At 37.1% G+C, this 23,202-nt stretch overlaps 1 protein-coding gene and 1 pseudogene across 1 annotated transcript in view; both read left to right on the plus strand.

The window, feature by feature from the left end:
• Positions 1-23,202, plus strand: part of Mms22l (MMS22 like, DNA repair protein) — a 104,403-nt gene that overhangs the window by 45,171 nt on the left and 36,030 nt on the right. The window lies entirely within an intron of this gene.
• On the plus strand, positions 19,570-21,520 carry LOC122107754 (annotated as a pseudogene).

Raw genomic sequence — 23,202 nt, forward strand, 5'->3', positions numbered from 1 at the left:
TCATGTCATCCTAACTGTTATTTCATTCATGTAAATGCAGAGATTAGTAATTTCCAGTGACTTTCATATATCCACGCAGCTCTCTTCCTTCTGTAATATGTGATTCTAGAAGGGATAGGCTTAAGTATGAAGCAGACCTACTAATTATGATGCTCCATCTAGCTGTCTCTGTTGTATCTTTAGTAAGAGAAAGCCTTATTATTTATAAAGGGGTAATTAAGTCATAGGGCAGCGCTTGATACTCTGAGATCTCACTGCGAGTCTGCTTATGACCGTTGCACTGCCCTTGACCAGTGAGCCCTTTTTGTGTTGCTTCTCAGTTTTCCTTGTGAGACAATGATGGTCTTATGCAGGTGGTTATTTTTGTATGGTGACTTATTTTTCTACTAAATGCTTTTCTTTCTAAAAGCAGATGCAGACATTAAAATTTGTAATGAAATTATGTTTTCAGGACAGAAGTACCTCATCATTCTCTTATGTTACATTTAAACGTAATGTGACATTAGGCCAGAAAGTTTTTTCTGTTTCATCTACAAAAGCCATTGTTGAGTGCAGCATTTGTTGCCATCCATGAGTACCCTCTGATTCCAGGAGTGGTACGTTTTCAAAGCTTACCAATCCAAAACAAACTTGATAGAATCATTTGCTGTGCTCTAATTTGTTTACAAATCTGGGAAATTCAGTGTGAAAAGATGAATGAAACTTTAAAAAAAAGTGTTTTTTTGGCTGAGCTCTCACTAAGCCAGATGGCCTAGAACTCTCTAGCCTAAACTTGCCTCAAATGGTAATTCTGCCTCAGCATTCTAGTATTGGGATTATGGATGTGCATATATGTTCACATATGCATGTGAACTTTTTTTTGAAGTTTTTATTATCTAGATGCTTAAAATAGTAGATTTCCCACAAACATTTAATCTTTTAAACTCTAGCTTGAAGTGCTAAAGCTTCATTGTATTATACAGTATCTAATTTTGAAGATATAAAGCTGGGTGCCAGTGGCTCATACCTATAATCGTAGTTATTCAGGAGGCTGAGTTTGAAGATTGCTATTTGAAGTCAGCCCAAGCAAAAAAAAATCTACGAGACTCTCATCTCCAATTAACTAACAAAAACCCAGAAGTTGAGCTGTGGCTCAAGTGGTATTGTGGGAACCTTGAGTGATAAAGCTAAGGAACAGAGCTCGGTTCTGAGCTCAAGCCTAAGAACAGGCACTATATATAATTTATATATTTTGACCCTTACTTGTCTTAAACTTAGCACTGGTTTATTTTTTAATGATGACTGAGTTCTAAGGAAGTATTTGTATAATTTGGGACATATAATATTGTTACTGTGTAAAAACTTTTAAAATTGGGACGGATGGGGTAAATGATAAAAAGGATAATGTATCAATCAAGATATATTGTACATAGAAACTGGTAGGTTCAATGGCACCCCTTTATACAACTACTTAAAGTATTTGAAAGGTCATTTACCAGGAAATTAAAACAATTTTAAATATTCTAGTTTATACGTATATGCATATGCACTTGAATAAAAATAATTCATAAAAATATCAAATCCTTTAAAAACAATTTTTTTTCAGTCCTGGGGTTTGAACCCTGGGCTGTGGTGCTATTCCTGAGCTTTTGTGCCCAAGGCTAGCACTCTACCACTTGAGCCACAGTTCCATTTACAGCTTTTTGTGTCAATTGGAGGTAAGAGTCTCATGGACTTTTCTGTCCGGGCTGGCTTGGAACTGAGATCCTCAGATAACAGCTTCCTGAGTAGCTAGGATCAAAGATAAGAGCCACCAGCACCCAGCTTAAAAATTTTAAATAAGCTGTTATCCATCTAAAATTTAAAAGTTACACAATGCTTAGTTTTCTGCTGCTTCTGCAGTGTCTACTGTGATGTTGCTGGTATTTGATGGTTTCCTTGAATTATACTTTGTGATTAAAAAATCCTTGAATTATACTTTGTGATTAAAAAATTGTATTCTTCTTTTCTGCTATTTTGTGCTAGTCATCTTCTGGTCACTGTGTCAGAATCCTGATATAAATAACTTATAAGTAGGAAAGATTTATTTTGCTTCCTGTCAGTCCATGTTTGCTTGCTCTTGTTGCTTTAGGTCTGTGGCAAAGGAAAGCAGAGAGGCTAGGGTTACACTGTACCCTTTTTATTTTTTGCCAGTTCTGTGGCTTGAGTTGGTGGCCTGGGAACATTCCCTGAGCCTTTTTGTGTTCAAGGCTAGCACTCTACCAATTAAGCCTTACAGCACTGGAGATAAGAATCTCATGGACTTTGCTTCCTGGGTTGGCTTTGAATGACATTCCTCAGATCTCAGAAGCAGTTAGAAATACAGGCATGAGCCACCAATGTCTGGCTTTCACTGTATCCTTGAGGGCTCTCCCTCAATAACCAGCTTGCTTTCACTAGTTCCCACTTGCTTAAAGGTTCCATTGTGGACTGGAAACTAAGCCTTCATTCAACACAAGAAGCCCTGAGCCCACACTTAAGATCCAAGTCATCTTACCTTCCTTTAAAGAATCGGAAATGCTTAATTTTCTTAAGGTAAATTAGAAGCAAACCATGAAGGGGTCTTCTTGTTAACAGTACTTGCTGGACAGGTACTCTTATCAGTTGAGCCATACCCCTTGAACCACAACCCCCATCTCTTTCTTTTTTTTTCTTTCTTTTTGGCCTTTTTTGGATAAAGTCCCATATTTTCTCAGGCTGCCTTTTGACAACAGTCCTCCCTACTTGCTCTTCCTGTATAGCTAGGATCATAAACTTGTGCTATGACACTGGGCTTGTTAAGGTATGTCTGTTTGGATTCTCACTAACTGTCCATTCTGGCCTTGAATTATAATCCTCCTGATCTTCCCTTTTGAGGAATACAGTCTCAGGAATACCTAGCCCTTTAATAGATTAGTAGCTTTTCATATACAAACTCCAATTGAATTTATGTTCTGCAAAATAAGAATATGAATATACAAGATAAATCTTTATTTTATTGTAGCTGATTGTAAAAAAAGATAATCATTTAATGCTTATTAGATTCTTAATATTTTAAGAATCTTAGTCTGAGGTGTATGTCTGTACATGTAGGGATCAGGAGAGATCAGTTTTGAAAAGTGTCCAGCAGCCTTTGTTGTTGTTAAAATACTTTTTCTTAATTATAAGTATATCCTGTAAAATGTAGGAGAAGTAAAAACCGTTTCAATAAAATAGTTTAATTTATGCTTGTGCAGTTAAGCAGTGCTCCTGGTTAACAGAAATACCCTTCAGCCACACAGGATTTTGGAGGGTTGGAGGGCACTCATTTGCACATAAATAGCCATTAACTGATAAATTCCCAGAGGTCTCCTGTTGCATGTTAGTGGTTCTGACCTACTTAGCTAGCTTAAATTTGTTTTACAGAATTATTATAATTCTATCTATAGTACTTAAACTTTGTGATTAATGCATGCCTCACAATACAATTAAAGTATAATTACACAGTTTCGCAGTTTTTAATCGTGGTGGTATTATTACAAAGATCCGGATTTTACAAATATTATAAGAGTTAAGGTTTTGATATTTTTCATTTTCTCTGTTACTGTGTAATTATGATAAATGGTACCCTTTATGTCTGGAGAATGGATAAAAAGAAGGTGAGTCATTAAATGTAGTATTTGCTAGTGTGGTATGTGCTGCCACATTGATATGCTGTCTACATTGATCTGTTACAGGTATTCTTGCTTATATTCTTAAATGTTCCTAAATTACAGTAGAGTATGCCATTTTCTTACAGAACAGCATAATTGTACTGTTTCTTCTAGAAGCAGGGTAAATGTTAGTGCACATTAGAGAAAAACTGTAACAGGACTTGGGCGACCTAAATTCTACTGTTGATACATGGCTGGCTAGATATGCAGAGCAATGCACATTCTTGAAGGTTTGTGTTTGTTCAAATCTGTCCCATGGCCTCTTTTTACACAGCTATTCAGCTTAGCGGTATTTTTTAAATTTGTAAAGATTAGTGAAACAAGAAGAAGATGGCAACTGTACATGTAGCACTAAAGTCTACAGATTTATGAAAGTACACAATTTTGTCAACTTCTTGTCAACTTCTTCTCATCTATTGACATTCAGCATTAAATTATAAATGATTGTTTTTGGGGGGTTGAATTCAAGCCTCAGGTTTGCAAGGTAAATGTTCTGTCACTTGAGTCACACCCTTAGCCCTGGTTTCTGCCAGATTATTTATATATATCTATGTATCTGTATCTCTGTGTGTGTGTGTGTGTGTGTGTGTGTGTGTGTGTGTGTGTGTGTGTGTGTCACACCCTTAGCCCTGGTTTCTGCCAGATTATTTATATATATCTATATATCTGTATCTCTGTGTGTGTGTGTGTGTGAGTGTGTGTGTGTGTGTGTGTGTTTGAACTCAGGGCCTGGGCACTGTCCCTGAACTTCTTTGGTTTGGTTTTGTTTTTTGGTTGGTCATAGGGTCTGAACTCTGGACCTGGGTGCTGTCCTTCAGCTCTTCAGCTCAAGGCTAGTGCTCTACCACTTGAGCCACAACACCACTTCTGCCTTTTTCTGCTTATATGGTGCTGAGGAATCGAACCCAGGGCCTCATGCATGTAAGGCAAGCACTCTACCACTGAGCCACCTTCCCAGCCCCCCCCCCCCCCCCCCAACATCTTTTGCTCAAGCACTTTACCACTTGAGCCTCAGCGCCAGTTCTGGCCTTTTATGGATGGAGTACTGAAGAGTCGAACCTAGGGCTTCATGCATGCTAGGCAAGCACTCTATCACTAAGCCATATTCCCAGCCCCTTCCCAGATAGGCTTCCTATGGTTTTTAGGATGGTAGGCATCTATCACCATGTCCAGTTTCCCTTTGTTGAGATGGAATTTCTTAGCTGTTGCTTCCAAGTGTTGACCTGAAACTGCAATCTTTTCATTTTCAGCTTCTCAGATAGCAAGGATTACAGGTGTGCACCACTGGTATCTAACTAGTTGATTGTTTTTGAATCTGTTTTTAAATCTGGAAACAGCCCTGGGTATCTGTTCTGAGTTTCAGTTATTCTTCTATTTATGGTTGAGACTGATTTGTAATGTGATGTCCAATACCTGTCTCTTTAGTCTCACTTATACATCCAGTTAGTGTTGTCTTAATTTAACTCCTCTTTTAATAGTCTTAGCTTTAAATTCATATTTCTATTAATGGAAGTTCCAAGTAAAGTAAGATTGAATTATCAATTTTGTTGAAAGGAGTGGAGGGATGAAACAGCTTATTTTGAAACACTTAACAATATTCAAACATTGGAATACTAAAAATTATGTTATGGAAATTTTTTGAATAAATATTAAATAATAATTGCTAATGAACTGTGGAATACTTTTTTTTAAATAAATGTTTCTGAACAGCAGTTTGGATCAGCAGGTCATTCCTTCCTGTGTCACTGAGCATGGGAATGTGGTACACAGATACAGCATGGATGTATGGAGTGGTAGTCAGCTACTCTTGTATGCAGGAATTTGGCATCATATATTATCTCTTGTTAATATACATTAAAGATAATAAGCTAGCTAAGTAGTTTCAAGTCGCTTTTATTTGATAACGTAAGGAAAATTTAGATCTTTACAGAAAGATGATTCCAATAGTTAGAATAGAAGTCACTTTCTAAAGTAATTTGGAGTACTATCATCACATTTCTACAAAGAGAAGAGGGTTACCCTGTAATAATCAGTCTTATGAATTCAGAAATTTCATTGATTGCCCCAGCTCTGGGTAGATTAGGTAGAAACTTGCTTCGAGGAGTAGAATTTATGAAATGTTGGCTGCATCCAGCAAACAGAGCTGCTATAATACAGCTGCCTCCTCCGTGGTTTGCTTTGATCCTGTGGAATGAAAGGACAGGAGGATCAGCTCAGGTCTAAATGAGATTACAGCTGGTTCTGCTGCTTATCTGGTCTATTGCCAACTAGTGTGGCTTTGCACGTCCTAAGGGGTTTACAACAGAAACTGTTTATTGAGTATCATCGGTTTACTCAACACAAGCAGACTAATCCCTCCCAGCCTCAGCGTGTTGTAGAATTGTACAGGAGCCCAACCAAAAGCTGGTATTGCCAGACCCTCTAGAGCCCTTTGTCTCGCTCTGTATTGATTTTTACCTGAGTTAAAGATAGTAAAAATAAATAAATAAATAAAGCCAATAACCATTCCTATTGTGAGCTAAAGGTTAATCTTACCTAAAATCTCACAAAAAGCATCTGTTAACCCTAGAAAGGACAACCTTTTTTCACCCTTTCCAGTCAAGTAGGATTTTCTAGTTTTGAATTTTGAAGAACAAGATAAGAAAAACAGCTTAAAAGATCTTGCTAGGCATTTCAAGCTAAATGCTTAAGTCTTTTCTAGTAGTACTGTATAACAAATGGCTTTGTATATGGAATATGGAATGACATTTCTAAATGGTAAGTTTTGACTTCATATCTATTTTTGCACAGTTTTTTTTTTTTTTTTTTGATGCAGATAACAAATGAAAACAAGGCTGGGAATCTTAAGAAAAAAACCTCAGCTGCCAGCTAATAGCCAATAGTCATTTTACTTGATAATCCCTTGATTAGTAGTATATTTCTTTAATAAAGAAGAGCTGATGATTAGGAATATAAAGATAGACCTTTTATTAGTCTGTTTTAGTCTCATTTTGCTATTTTGCTAGATACTTTCTTAAACCTTCAGATGTAAGAATTTAATTATTGCAGTCTGACCCTGAACAAAGGTGGCTAATAGCAGAACATGATGGCTGTGAGACCTGAGTTAAAATTCCATTTCCATTTCTTACTGATCGTTATTTAACCTGTTTGAGTGCACTTTTCTCTCATCACCAAACTGGAAATATTATTTACCTTGTAGTACTAAATAGTAGTAAACTAAATAGTAGGAATAGAAATTGTAGAAAGTAAGGCAATCAGGTTAGTCGAGACTACTGTCGTTGCTCAAGCACCCAAAGGCATTGAAGATTATACGAATTGTGTTCTTCCTACCTAGGTTTTCCATCCTAATTGTTAAGGAACATGTATCAAAAGTTTCATTGCAGTAACCCTGGAAGCTCATCACTATAGATCATAATCCTCCATTGCCATCTTTAAAAGAATATGTTCTTAGGCAGGTAGATACAGAGTTAACTTTCCCTTAATACATAGCAGTAGGCACTGGAAAAGCTATGTATAAAATTCATACTATGGATTGAATATCACAAATCCAAAAATCGAGACATTGTTAGGGTTAATATGATACCCTAAAAATATTGTACAAAATTACCAACAAGCTGCATGTATAAAACAAATGAAATTTGATGTTTAAACTTGAGTTTCATCCCCAAGACTTCATTATGTATTTGAATATTTTAAAATCTGAAATGCAGAAACACTTTTGGTTCCGGATGTTTTGATGAAGGAATACTCAAAGTTTAAAATTCCTAAGAAGGTTTATGTAATAGATGTATTTAGAAATAGAAAGGTAAGCTCTATTTAAGTCCCTTCCAACTCAAGTGGTTATCAGTTGCTTCATATACAGCAATAGTCTAATACTGTCAACTCTATTAAGTATTATGGACAAAGGTAGATTGTTTCAAAATAATACAGTGGTCTCTTCTTTTTTCCATCCTAATTGTTAAGGAACATGTATCCACAGCTATAAGTAAGCACAAAATGTTTCTATGGAAACATTTGGAGACTTTCTAAATGTACTGTGTGATGGAATCAGCCAAGACTGATGTTTATCTTAAACACATAGCTTGTCCAATATTTAAACCTAATGGACAAGATGTGTACCAGTTGAAAATGTAATATTTATCCAATCATTTTTCTTCTATCAAGCTAGGCTCTAAAGCAATAGGTTGTACTCATAGAGTAATAAATTTTTAGTGCATTTGGAGATAAAGGCTATTGGTGGTGATTGCTTAAACTCTTTTTGCTCAATCATCTGAATGGTGCAAATCAAAGCATTTTGTCAGACTGTGAGAAGTTTCACCTAGATATTGCTTCCCACACACATGGGTCACCATATAAATTACGTTCACGGTTTTACAGCAGAGCTGGTGCTGGAAGTTAAATTGATGCCCAGTGGTGGAACTCGTAAAGCATTTTCCTGTTAACACGACCAGGCAGAGTTGACATTGTTGATAGTGGGTTCGATGTAATAAACCATTGGTTCTAACAGTGATTTTCACTGTGTTTCAGAGGTAATGATGATACAAGTTTAGCGATCCAACAGTTCTTCCTGAATGATGGAAAATTAGCTCTACTGTGTATATTACCAATGCTGGCAAGAGCAAGAGTAGGAGATGATTGGAGCCTCATGTTCTGAAAGATGATGAATTACTATAACAGACTCTTTAACACAATGTATACTTTGTTCATAAAGACAAATGTTGGGTCTTTTTCTCCTAAGAATGTATTGTAAATCATCTATATTTAAGGTTATTTAGAAATAACCTTTTTTTGTTTGTTTGTTAGATGTGGGTCTTAAATGCAGGGTATTGGTGCTGCCCCTGACTTCTTTACTCAAGGCTGGTGACCTACCACTTTGAGCCCCCAGTATCACTTCCAGAGTTTTGGTTATTAATTGGAGATAAGAGTCCACAGATTTTCCTGCTGGGCTGACTTTGAACCATGATCCACAGATCTCAGCCTCCTCAAGAGCTAGGATTACAGGTGTGAGCCACCAGCGCCCAGCACTGTTATTCCCTCCTTTCAGAATTTTATGCAGATGCTTTTAAGATGATTATTTCTGAAATAGATACAGATTTAGGTTTGGCAACCTCTTTGTATTTACAGAATTGTTTTTTGGTAAGGGCTTATAAGCTATATGTACCTTTTTGTTATTTTAAGTTTTTTTATTAGCATACATTAGTTATGTAAGTGGATTTCATTGTGACATTTCCAAACATACATATAACATGTCCCATTGTCCTCAGCCCCTTTCACTTATTCCCCTTTTCCTTCCTTTAAGAAAGGTTTTACAATGTGGAGCACAGAAACAGTGTAAATATTTTTTTCCATCAGAGGAAGTTTGTTCATTTTGTGCTGGTTGGTCCTGGAGCTTGAACTCAGGATCTAGGCTCTACTACTTGAGCCACAACTCTACTGCTGGCTTGGTAGTTAATTAGAGATAAGGCTGGCTTCAAACCTAAATCCTCAACTCTTTGCAAGGATTACAAATGCGAGCCACCTGCACCCACCCAGTTCTAAGGGTTGGTTTTCCTTCTGATAGTTGTAAACAATGGATACTACTTTAAAATGTATTTTGAAACATTTCCACTTTATAAAATAAAAGAAGCTTTATAAAAATGGCACCATCTTTTCTTGTTTGTGGGTAGGTTAATTTTTACCACTTCTAGATAAGGTTCATAGGATACTAACCAAGCTCTGTTTACTACTTTATCAGTGTAAGAAAGAACCATTTACTCCCCCCTCTTTTTTTTTTCCTTTTCTGCTTAAGGTATCTTTTGAAATACTGTTGTGCATTCATACTTAGTTGGTAATTTATTGTAGTTTGGTTCCAGTTTATGAGACATCACAGATCCTTTATTCTCTATTTTAATATTTCTTATCCCAGCATATTCATTTTTTTAACATCAGGAGATGCCTTTTTGATGTGCAGATAAATGTTATCAATGGTGCTGTACAGATGAAACCTGTCATGTACAAATAGCATACATCAAGCCCCAAGCATGCAGAACCAGATAAATCGGTTCATTTGCTGAAACCCTGCAAAAAAGAAATTAGTGATATAATAAAAGCCTGTGAGGCTCTCGGCCCTCATAACAGAGCTTTATAATAAATCTACACATCATTGATTCAATGGATACTCTTAGGAAAACTCCCCCCCCCCCCCCCACCATCTTTTTTTCTCTTTTAAGGTACTATAATGAAAGTAGAAGTAGCAATTCCATAGAGAAGTATGTGTTTAAGTATCTGGAGTAAGAATAATTTTTTACAAATGCTGATTGTTAAATGTAGATATGTTCTAAATAAATATGAACTTTTATTGATTTTGTAAATTGATCTTCTACATGAATTAGTCTTTTCCATACAGAATTCAGATTAAGCACTCTTATTTAAATTAGTGTCTTTGGTATATTGGGGTTGGAATTGGGTTGTTGGGAACATTGGATGCTCAGAATGGTGAGGTTACAACTAGGCAGAAAGGAATTAAAGGGGAGCAATCAAGAGAACACATGTATCTTGTACTTATAAGATGTTTAGGAAATATTGCTGAAGAAAGTAGTAAGATATAAAGCCATAGATTGAGCTTTGTATTACAGAGGTGACTAAGCTATTGTTTGTATTAGAGTTTGGATATGCCTTTGATGAAAACAGCTTCTTTTCCAAATTTTCCAACGTGCTTTGTTTTTTTAATCTTTTGCTTGATTGAGTTGAGATTAAAAGTTGTTGGATAAGGGTTTTGTTTTTTTTTAAATGCATTAACAATTGCCAATGATCAGTAGTATCTGGTTGGATAATTTACTACATTTCTTGAGTGTGAGAGAAATATTGGAGCTGCAGAATGCTTAAGAGGTTTTAGAAAAATTATTTATCAAAGAACACTACTTTTCCCAGTGCATTAGCTTTTGTAATTATACATCAGTGCAATTTGTTGACATAGAATTGGATTTGATTTAGATGGAGAGGGAAAAGAGACTGGACATTTTCAATATTTATTGATACACCTAGTCCATTAAGATAAATTATAGAGTGAATTTCACTGTGACAGGAACATTTCAGTTGATATAGTTAAGAATCAGTCAACATTACCATTAGACCTTTCTTTTTTAGGAATTTATTACCACCAATTAGGAAGATTCTCACCCATGTAGTTTAACCAACTAGCTTATTTGTTGTAGAATATTTCATTTCAATAATGTTTAGGTCTTTACTTTTAATAAAATAACTACTGAACTTTTTTTGAAATGAAGCAAACATATGTAAGAAGTGATGGAATTAATGCATTTGTCCTTAGAGGGTGATGACTGACTGTGTACTACTGTCTTTAAAAAAGACTTCTAGGTAGGGCACCGGTGGCTCATGCTTATAATCCTAGCTACTCAGGAGGCTGATATCTGAGGATTGAAGTTCAAAGCCAGCCTGGACAAGAAAGACTCTTTATCTCCAGTTAACCACCAGAAAACCAGAAGTGGCACTGTGGCTTAAGTGGTAGACCGCTAGCCTTGAGCTGGAGACCAAGGACAGCACCCAGAGTTCAAGCTCCATGACTGCGGGTAGAAGGGGGGCGAGGGGGTTGACTTCTAGAATTGTGCAAACTAAGGTACTTTTGGAGTGTTGTTTTCTTTAATAAGATTACAAAATGAATTCTATACATTGACAAACAATGCCTTGCCTTTAGGGAAAAAGTAAGAAGGTTTAAAAACTATCAGTTATTAATGAAGTATATTAACAGCAAGAACTAAGTAAAATTTATGGAGAATAATGTACAGAAAATGTCTCAGCATATATTTCATACAGGTATTATGCTGAATTGGGAGAAAATAGCTAATCTTAAAATGATCTTTGCCATTCTTTTGTTCTAAAATAGTGTAGAATTTTTTGGGGGGAGGGATTATTGTAGATGGCATTTAGGTTACTATGTTGTCTAATATTGCCTTTGCTTCATTAAGTGGCACCTATTGTTATGTTTCTAATAGAATTGTATTTCCACACCCGTCCCAATCCACAGAGGTCTCACAGGTCTCACAGGTATCAAAACAGGTGTGCACTACCACATCCAGCTTTTTTCTGTTGAGGTAAAATCTCATGAACTTTTCCTGATCCTCCCAATGTCAGCCTCTCATGCAGCTGGGATGACAGGTAAACAACACCTGCACTCAGCTCCAAAGCAATGCCATCTCCCAGTTCAGAATCTTTCAGTGACTTCTTACTGTCATCAGAATGAAGTTTTGATTACATTGTTAGCACTAAGGTCCTCTCTAACTATTTTCTAAAAATATCTCTAATATTAGTTACTGACCTTAACTTCTTATGAGGTAAATGAAGAAAACATCTAACTGTACAAATGGGACATTATTTCTATTAAGTTTATTGCCTTCTGATGCTACTATAACAGTTCTTTATTGTAATCATAATGGCTACTTTTTTCTCCAACCTGTTCTTTTATATGTTCTTTTCAAGATGTGAATTATATTTATACTGAGGCTTTTGTGGCTTATCATTCACTTTGATTTTTTTTTCTCCAAATCCTTACTAATCTTCTGGAACCTTAGATGATGTGGACCCCAGCTGCCGCTGGGTCTATCTGCTATGCCTTCTCTTACCAGTTGTGCTTTGGCACATTGACTTCTTTGTCATTCCTTGATCCTGTGTAGCCTGCCACCTTCAGCCCCTTCACACAAGCTTTTCTTTTTTCCTGGAATGCTCTTTTCCATAGACCCATGTGCTCTCAGCTTTACTTATTTGGGGTCTTTGCCCAAATACTGCTTTCTCAAAAGGTGCTTGCTGATCCTCCTAATTGAAATATTAGCTCCTGTCACTCATCTTTTTCTCATCAAAATAGAAGCCCCTGAAGGACAGAGATTTTTGTTCTGTTGTTCTAAAACACATGCAGTGTATGTCAGATTATAGCTAAGTGTATGGATTTTTATATACCTTTGTACTTTTCCTTTCCTTCTCACCTAAGTAGGCCTTACTTGTCGTTCACTTGTGTGATTTCATTAATATTTTACAAATCAATGAAACAACTTTCTGTATTGTTTAGGGGTACACTATAGAGTACAGAAAGAGTAGTGGCTTTCTACACTCCTCTAGTACAGAATTATTTATACTCTTGCATTTTCGTGTGATCCATGGCCATTTCCTTATCTGTGCTAGTAATGAAATAGTATATGTTTAATAAATGGTACAATTATTGTTGATCAGAGAATCAGAGGTTACTTACTGGTTATGTATGTGTATCCACATGTGTGTATATATACATGTACACACACATACAATTGAGCCCTATGCCAAATGATGTCTTTGTTAACATATGTTAATATTGCCATATTAACATAACATCATTAACATACTATCATTATTAGAGGGAAAGCAGGTAGCTGCTCCAAATGTAGTCTGTGGCCTAGCAGTGCTGCATGTTAGAAATGCAGACTCTTGCAAGACCTTTCCCCAGACCTGTTGAGTCAGAATTTTTAAAAACAGTAATATGCCTACATATACTGTCAGCTTTCCATTACTGTAACAAACACTTGATAATCAGCGTATAGAAAGAAAAGGTTTTGATGCTCCAGTCAGGGATCAGATGGCTTTATTGCTTTAGACCTCTAGCGAGGCAGCATATCATCCATACCATGGTAAAAGTATGTGGTAGAAAAAAACTACCTCACGGAGGCAGGGGCCTATAAATAAAAAAGAGGAAGAAGGAGCTGGGGTTCAGACAATCCTTTTAAGAGCATGTTTTCAGGACCACTCACCAGACCTCATCCCTTAAATGTTCTACCGCCTCCTAGTAATGCCTCTTTGGTGAAGCCTGACCATGGAATATTCCGGTTTCCGTCTACACAGCAGGCCCCTGCCAAAAGGCAGAATGATTTTTGGTGAGATTAGAGTATCAATATTCCTAGAAAACACTGTAGATAGGAATTTCAGTGATAGTCAAATTGGAAGCAACAGTTATAAATATATTAAGATCCATAACTGTAACACTAATAAAGTGTAAGTAATTTCTGAAGATACTAATATTTTATTGGCAAAATTTCATACCACTGGTAGCCATTGATTTTCACAGAGGGACAACCTCATTTTAAGCATTGCTGAGTAAAATCACAGGACAGCATTTTTTTTTTGGGGGGGGGTGTCCGGTCGTGGGGCCTGAACTCTGGGCCTGGGCGCTTTCCCTCAGCTCTTCAGCTCAAGACTAGCACTCTACAACTTGAACCACAGCGCCACTTCCGGCTTTTTTTTATGCTTATGTGGTACTGAGGAATCGAACCCAGGGCCTCAAGCATGCAAGGCAAGTGCTCTACCACTGAGCCACCTTTCCAGCCCAGGGGCAGCATTATTGTAACCCACATGTAAAGCATGGTCCCCAGCCCTTTATTGGTGGGGAACCTCCAAGAAGAAAAAGCCTAGTAGAAAGAACTCAAGTCACTAGAATATGACATTGAAGAAAGTATGTCATCATCCCCACTCTTTTCTCTTTGCTTGCTGGCTACCCTCCTCTGATACATGTCCCCACCATGGTGTATTCGGCCAACATAAGCCCATGTTAACAGTGCAAAGACTTGGCAGATTAAATCTTCTGAAATTATGAGTTAGAATAAACCATTCCTTTTAAGGTTATCTCAGAAGTTTTGTCACTGTTATACAAAGTTGGCTATTGCCAAAAGGCATGCTTGGTTTCTTACGTGTATAACTAGATTTATGATTTGTCCTTTTTTCTTCCTGGACTTGTATTACTAACCCATTTGTGGGCCCTAGAAAAAACTCATATGTCATATGTCATTGATCTTTGAGATCCCTACAAAATAGTTGGCACCCCCAGAAAAATTAAATTTTTATTTATACACACACATATACATGCCATGATATGCCAGCTATTAGGCTGCTTTATAGCTAGCTACCATTAACAAGGACTTAGCATATTAAAGAATGGATATAGTAGTATGACACACTGGAAACAGTATTTATTTGCTTCATAAAATATTGGATACAGCTATAGCATAGTGATTATTATTTGACTTCTGATTGCTTGGGTTCAGTTGTTGACTTTGCTTCAAACTAGCAGAATGACTGAACAATTATCCTCTGTATTTAAGAGTCCTTATCTATTAAATGAAGAAAATACTAGTATGCATATTGAATTAGTTCATAAAGGTCAAACACTCAGAATATGACTGGTATGTATATTTTGAAAAAGGAGTCTTTAATTCTCTGGCTAACAATAGTAGCTCCATTTGATCAATTTCTTATTTAATACTTGTAATAGATGGGGAAATGGCCATGCAGTCTAGTAGCTAATAGAATAGGATTTACTCTTTGGCCTGTTTATGTCCAAAGACACTTCTTTGTAGTGATGCTTTATTGCCTCTAAGAATGGTTATTAGGATTTAGAAGCTGTACAATGTGACTAAAATTCACATTGTCTTGTCTTATAGTCTACAGAGTGTTTTCCCATTACTGCCATGATTTTATACATTAGTGGCTTCATGGAGAATAATAAGACATTATTCCCATTTAACAGATGGAAATTTGAGTCTCAGAAGTTTTCCATAGTTACAGGTTGGTCTCTCTTCTTATACAGTGTGTACTTTATGAACTAATTCAATATGCATACTATTATTTTCTTCATTATTTTAAACAGTTCTTACATCTTGAAGAGACCTTTTTCTTTCCTTTTTCCTGAGTGGTACAGTATATGTAACTGAAAGCATGATTGCCGGCACTCTCCTTTTAGTCTGTAGCAGCATTTGCATAATCAAAATAGTCAATAAGTACCTTTCCTTGGTCTTACATAATCATTCTTTGTCTACCGTAGAACTCATTTCCTGCTGCCCTATGAACAGATGCACACAGGATCTGAAGCACTGTTAAACTGAGGCACTGCAGAGGATGCTTCAGAAACCTAGCTAGCCTTGTTTCTTGTCTAATGCTTATCCTTGATGACTTGGGCATGCATGAGACTGGGAATCAGGACTGAAGCTACTACTTCCTCAAAGGGAAGCTTTGGGCTAGACGCTGGTAGCTCATGCAACCTGTAATCCTGAGAAGGCTTAGCTCAGATCAAGGTTCAAAGCCAGCCTAGGCAACAAAATGAGTAAGATTCTTATCTCTAGTTAACAACCAGAAAGCCAGAAATGGAGTTATGGCTCTACTAATAAGAGTGTCAGCCTTGAACCAAAAAAGCTCAGGGGCAACACCCAGGCCCCAAGTTCAAGCCTCAGTGTTAGCATAGAAAAAACAACAAAAACTTATACTGTATAGTTGAGTGAGAGTTCTAGAAGTCTGTCTATATTATTAGAGAAGAGCTGCTCCTTCTCAAGTACCTCTGTGCCCTTGGGACAAGATAGGTAAGTGAATTAATGGAATCAAGGAAAGAAATAGCAAGCAGATAAAAACAGGAAGCCCTTGAGTACAGTGAGGAAAGCCGAAGGAGTCCGGACAAGAGAGCTAAGAATAATAGATGTGAAAGAATAACCCGGAATGTAAGTGTGTGTGCTTACATAGAGAAATGCTGGACTCACCAAACTATTCAGAACACTTTTCACGTAAGTTTTACATTAACGCTGTTTAGGTAGTTGCAACCATGATTGCAACTGTTCCTCTTTTGATTTTTAAGACAACAGGAATTGGGAAATTCTCTTTCCTTTAAGGTCACACAGTTCTAAATAGTTTTTAGTAATTAGCTAGCACTAATCTATTTTAATCAATTTATCCTTTAAGATTTGAGTATTTTAGTTTCACAGAATGAGAAGTACTTAACAGTTGGTATATTGCCACATTCATAATAGATACTAATAAAAGCTAGATGTTGCTATTATTTCTACTATGAGAAACTCAATTTGAGTGGTTGCTATTTGACAAATTTATTTTCTACTGTACTGTATTTTATGTTTTATAATGTAAAATGGGCTGGCTACTTACATGCCTTTCCACATGGATATATTTCCAATGACTTTTTAAAAAGTTTTAATGGTTACAGTAGCAAGAAATAGAAAAAAGAAACATTTCCTGTTCCCCATACAAGAAATGGGAATTAAAGACTCTCCAAAATGACTTTAGCCCATGTGAAATATGAACAAAACAGTTTCCAAGCATTGGAAATTTTAATGTCTCTTCCATTTAATCTTTTAGTTTTAGATCATCTCATAATATGTTTTTGTGTGCAATACATCCTCTTTTCTTTCCCTTTTTTTTCTTTTCTCCTCCCTCCCTCCCTTCTTCCCTCCTTTCCTTCCAGGCTTCCTTCCTTCCTTGCTTTCTTCCTCTTTTCTTCTTCCTGCTGGTTATTAAAGAAGGTATATAGTATCTCATAAAATAGGAATGGCATCTGGAACTATCCTGTATTCCTTAAAATATTTCATAAATGTTTTATGTTTGGTTTTATTTTCTTCCTCTAGAGATGGTACTTCTTTTAGTATTTGCTGTTTTGTACATGTGTCTTTGGCAGATATGCCCAAGATAATAAATTTATTTCCCCCCAGAGGCCTGTGTATAGTTAGTTTTCTGATCTAACACACGATTTTTAAAAGTACCTATAAATGTGCCAGATACATTTTTTTAACTACTTGGCTGTAATACAGAAATTTGATTTTTCTCTGTGATTCAATCATGATACATCTTTTGTCACCTGTTGATTTATTCATGAATAGAGAAATTACTATAAGATCCTAAACAAATTATTTTGTGTTAATATACAAGATAATCATTACTCTTACCCAGACTAATGCTGCTTAAACACTCAAGCTATTGAGAGAAGCTGTTCTTCCTATTCCTAGGTATATTGCTTCTTTTCAAATCCAAAAATACTAAGTAAAGGCATATTTCTAAAACACATTTCACTTGGAGCCAATGTCTATACATAATTGGAACTTGTTTCTTCTATATCAACTCCACACTGAAGGATATAATTTCTAGTTTTAAGTTTTCACATATTTTGTTGGTTTGTTTTTTTAATGTTAATATGTTCACATAGCTGAATTATCATACCTAAGGTAACTATTAGATATATTCTGTGGCACCTCAACATTTTATTCTGAGAACTCAAAGATGGTTCAGATTTGTTGTCTTTCTCAGTGTTGTCTTGAATACAGTTTTTCCGGTACCTGTTCCTAATAGAGAATTATGGCATTTCCCTAAGACTACACTGGCTCTTCTAGCTGCTTTTCTAATCCTTGTTGAAATTTCTTGAACCTAAGTTAGGAAACAAACAGTTACCAGTGTTTGATCATTATGTAATCTGTCTGTCTAAGCTTATAAGGAAAATGTGGCTTTTGAAGCCAGATTATGCAGTGTGCCCTTCTTTGCTGTGTGACCTCTAGACATGTTTAGCTTTCTAGCTATCAGCCTCATTATCCATAAAGAACCGTCTTACAGGATTTCTTAGAGGTAGTCTCTGTGATTTTTCTGCCTAGGATGGCTTTGAACCATAGTTCTTAGATCTTAGCCTCCTCCTGAATAGGCAAGGATTACAGGTATGAAGCACCAGAGCCCATCTTGACATCAACTTTTTAGTAAATTATCTGGACCTGGCTTGTTTGACTTAATATAATGATCTCTAGTTCCCTTGATATTGTTGAGAATGACAGGATTACATTTTTTTTTTTTTGTGGCTGAATAGTATTCCATCATGTTTATATTCCACATTTTCTTGATCCTTTCATCAGTTAATAGACATAGTTATTTCCATTTTTTGGTTATTTTGAATAGTACCACAGTCTCTCCTTAATATATGATTTTATTTCCATTTCATATTAAGTAGCTACTTGGTATCTAAGAGTATATATATAGTTACAAGACTGCCAGGAAAAGAAACTAAATGTTCAGGATGTATAGAATTCACCACTATGCTACAGATGCTTGATTCATTTCCCCTGTAACACCTCCCAACTTCTAAACACATGTGTATATATTATTTATATACAGCAAGTGCCCCTTTGAGAGTGTGAGGGTTATCATAACTTTGTGTGTGTGTATGTATGTGTGTATGTTGGTCCTTGTGCTTGAATTTGGTGACTGAGCACTGTCCCTAAGCTCTTTTACTCAAGGTTAGCACTCTACCACTTGTGTCACAGCTCCACCTCTGGCATTTGGGGGTGGGGGTATTAAATGGAGATAGGTGTATTACAGACTTCCTGCCTGGGCTGGCTTTTAATTGTCATCATCAGATCTTAGCCTCTTGATTGGTTACGATTACAGTTGTGAGCCACTGGTATCTGAAAAGTTACCATAGCTTTTACCTTGCTTTTGGACAGCATTTATTTTTTAGGAGGTTATGGTCCACAAAATTAAGAGCAAAGAAATACTCAGCAGACCACATAACAATTTAAACATATTAAATTATGACTCAGGACTGACTGAGAGCTTCTCTGCATGGACTGAGCTATGTAATGTATGTGCAAGAATTAAATTTTTTTTTCTCTTAAAAACTATTATCAAAACTACATACAAAAGCCTACGCATCGGGGCATGCTGCTTATGGCAGTGTTATGGAGGGGCTGCTGAGCTGTTGGGTATGAATTGTAACAGAACGGACTTTACTGCTGGAAACTGCTGCTTCAAGTCCAGATCAGCAACTTTCGAAGGAAGAATCAACAGATAATGAAAGTGCAGTATCTTTTTATCACTGCAAGATGAGCTTTGATCCAAACCTTCTCCACAACAGTGGACACAACAGGTACCCCAGTGGAACTTCAGCAGTACTGAGTGAAACTGGGATTATTGAAAAACTATTAACCTCTTAAGGATTTACTCAGTGTTCAGGACATCAAGTTAGACTTTTCTTCCACTGTTCACAATGTAATGGCAACCCGTAGGACCAAGAAGTGTAGGAGATGATGTTAAATTTGAAGTATCATCTGACTGGTAGACTGGGAAATCCATTGCTATTAAACTGGTAAAGATAAAACCAGAAAGCCACACTGAAGAATGAATGAGTGGACAAGAGGTATTCTACCTGACCTATACCCCAAAGGTATAGATGGGAATGTTCAGCTGGAGATCAGAGACACAATAAACTTTGTAATTGATAACAAAGTTTTAAGTACTCTAAGTACTTGAGACATTTCTGCTGTCGAAAAAGAAACAGGCCGCTCTCGGGGTAGTTTATGCCATGAAGTAGGCAGTTGACTATTGAAAGAGATGATGTTGTAGAAGAAATATTTGTTGACTTATGGTGGATTTAAAGGTGACTAGAAACCTTACAGCCTAGAGATGATGGGGAATTGACAAGGACAGAAATGGTAAAAAAGAATTTGGTAACAAATGTTGAGCTGTTGCCTCAAGGAACAGTTTGGGTTTTTTTTTTTTTTCCTTAAGACATCAGTATTGAACATTTTGAAGGAACTATAACCAAAGTTATCCCAAAAGTACCCAGTAAAAACTAGAATGACCCATTGCTAGAACTTGATTCCTAAAGAACTTCCTTGCTTGAAGGTGAACACGCCAGGTTTAATATTTCAACAGACCAACATGACAAACTAAAATAAACAACCAACATAGAAGTTCTTCCAATTACATTTCAATTTACTAGAGAAATGGGTATGATTGCGGCCATACAAGATGGTTTTGGCTTCATCAAAGTGTGCTGACCATGATGTTCTTCTACTCAGTGAAATGCTAGATGGGAACCAGCTTCATATTGCAGATGAAGTAGAGTTTATTGTAGTTCCTGATATGCTTTCTGCCCAAAGAAATCATGCTGTTAGGATTTAAAAACTTACTGAGGGCATGATTTCATTCCATTCCCATTCAGATCATCAATCGGTGTCTGAGCACTGCAGAAAAAGAAGCCACATTTTTCAATCCTAAAACCACTAACCCAAACAGAGGCAAAGAGGAGGCTGAGGATTGTATCATTGCTTATGATGACTGTGGGGTGAGGCTGACCATTGCTTTTTAAGCCAAAGATATGAAAGGATCTACCTAGGAGAATCTATCAAGGAGGTAAGGTTGAACTTAGTAGGTCTGGACAGCAGATTGCAGCTTATGTGTTATTTTGAGGTCACAATTCTAGCTCCAAATTGCTCTTGGGTTATGTGGCAACTCTGAAAGATAATTTGGGATTCACTGAAATAGCCAGCTATTGGCTGTTTCCATTATAATGAATTCTCTGGTGATGTCGATAGCCTGGAACTTAGGGACATATGGTTGAATACAGCTAGTTCAAAGGCAAAGGCAACAAAATCAGTGGGGAGAAAGTAAACAAAACTCACTCAGTGAATGGCATTACCGAGAAGTCTGACCTTACCATCTACTCTGGCAAAATCATTCACCCCCTGAGGGGTGTTGATCCAGTGCGTATTGAGTACCAAGGAATGGTTGAGATTGTCGGGGAGGGCATATATGGACCCTAAGGTTACCCATTTGGCATAGTAGGGATGGCCAACAAAGTGGAGAGTGTCAAGTTTTGGTTGTGTGTTCTGGGCACTGTCTGTGGCCTACAATATCACACCCCTGTGTAGAGCCACCATGGCGTGAAAGATCAGTTTGGCTTCATTAACTATGAACTAGGAGATAGCAACAGCTGTTTTCGTATGTGAAAGAAGTTCAGGATGGCATTTGCCAGTGATTGTGAATCAGTGCATGGGCAAGTGCAGTGCTTGTAATGTCTGGAGAGTCTGTGAGGGCCCCACGGCAGTAGCAGCTCCTCAGCCTGATTGATTAGTTGATAGCTTAAAGAACATCACCCTGGATGATGCTACTACTCCTCACCTAATGGTTCATCAGCCCAGGGACCAGATAACTCAATGGGATTTGGTGCAGAAACAAAAATCCATCAAGCTGGTGTCATTGACTAACCACATCCACAGAGCTCATCATTAATTCACTGTGGTTAAATTAGGGGATTCTGGTGAAGGATTCTGAATATCTCCCTCTTCATCCCTCATAAAATCTGCAATACTTATTCTTTTTTTTTTTATTGTGAAAATACCATACAATTACATGGTCAAGGTAGTGAGTGCTTCCTTATCAAGCATTGTTGCCTCCCATGACTCCCCCCCGCCCGCCCCCTGCCCCGCCAAAGTTGTAAAGTTCGTTTTTCGACATAACAACTTGTACATCTCATTGTTGCAATGGGTCCATCTGTATCCCTATTTAAACAATTGTTTTTCCCCTTCACCTCCACAAATTATACCAACATCAAATACAGTGAAAACAGGGTTATACCGTGGGGAGGGACATACAAAGCAACAAAGAAATCATCTTATAAATATGTTAGAAACAATTGCATGAAAGAAAAAACATTTGAATACTTATCTTGGGATGGCCAATATACACATGAAGAAATGCTCAGCCTCTCTAGCCATAAAAGAAATGCAAATCAAAACAACATTGAGATACCACCTCACCCCAGTTAGAATGGCTATAATCAAGAACTCTAATAACAACAGATGCTGGAGGGGATGTGGACAGAAGGGAACCTTATTGCATTGTTGGTGGGAGTGTAAACTTGTTCAACCACTTTGGAAAGTAGTATAGAGGTTCCTCAGAAGACTCCCCATAGAGCCCCCCTATGACCCAGCAATCCCACTTTTGGGAATTTACCCAAATGATCACAAACAAGACCATACTAAAGCTACCAGCACACCTATGTTTATTGCAGCATTATTTACGATAGCTAAGATATGGAACCAACCCAGTTGCCCCTCAGTAGATGAATGGATCAAGAAAATGTGGTATATATACACAACAGAATTCTATGCAATACTTATTCTGTTGCACTATTTCACCAGTTTTAACACCTTCTTTGTGTTATGTTTGAAAAAATAAAGCAAAGCAAAACAAAAAAAAACCTATATGCAAAACAATATGAATAAGGACAGTCTTAAAAGTGAGACTGCTGGACCAGGTGGCAGTTCTGTTTTTACTTATTTGAGGAACCCCCGTACTGTTTTCCATGACTATTAATTTACGTTTGTTTGTACCAACAGTGTGTATGGGTTCCTTTTTCTCCACGGCCTCACCAGTAGTTGTTACCTTACATGTTTTTTGTTTTGTTTTGTTTTTGGGGGGGTCCGGTCGTGGGGCCTGAACTCTGGGCCTGGACTCTGTCCCTCAGCTCTTCAGCTCAAGGCTAGCACTCTACCACTTGAGCCACAGTGCCACTTCTGGCTTTTTTCTTTTTGCTTATGTGGTGCTGGGGAATTGAACCCAGGGCCTCATGCATGCAAGGCAAGTGCTCTACGACTGAGCCACCTTCCCAGCCCCCCTTACATGTTTTTGATGATAGCTCTTCTGAGGTGAAAGCTCATTGTGATTTTGATTTGCATTTTCCTGATGATTAATGATGTTAGCCAGATGCAGATGCTTTCTTCAGTTCTGTTGGTTGTATCTTCACTCCCATCATTGTTTTCTTTGCTGTGCAGAAACTTCATTTGCCTGTTTTTTCTTTTGTGTCTTTCCTTTTTAAGGGGATAGTTCTTATCAGAATGTTCTTCACCATTCCAATGGCATGAAGCAAGTAGTTTTTATAGTTTGTGGGCTTGTAGGTAATCCT

This window comes from Dipodomys spectabilis, unplaced genomic scaffold (assembly GCF_019054845.1).
Source record: "Dipodomys spectabilis isolate Male_0828 unplaced genomic scaffold, ASM1905484v1 ptg000053l, whole genome shotgun sequence".
Classification (NCBI taxonomy): domain Eukaryota; kingdom Metazoa; phylum Chordata; class Mammalia; order Rodentia; family Heteromyidae; genus Dipodomys; species Dipodomys spectabilis.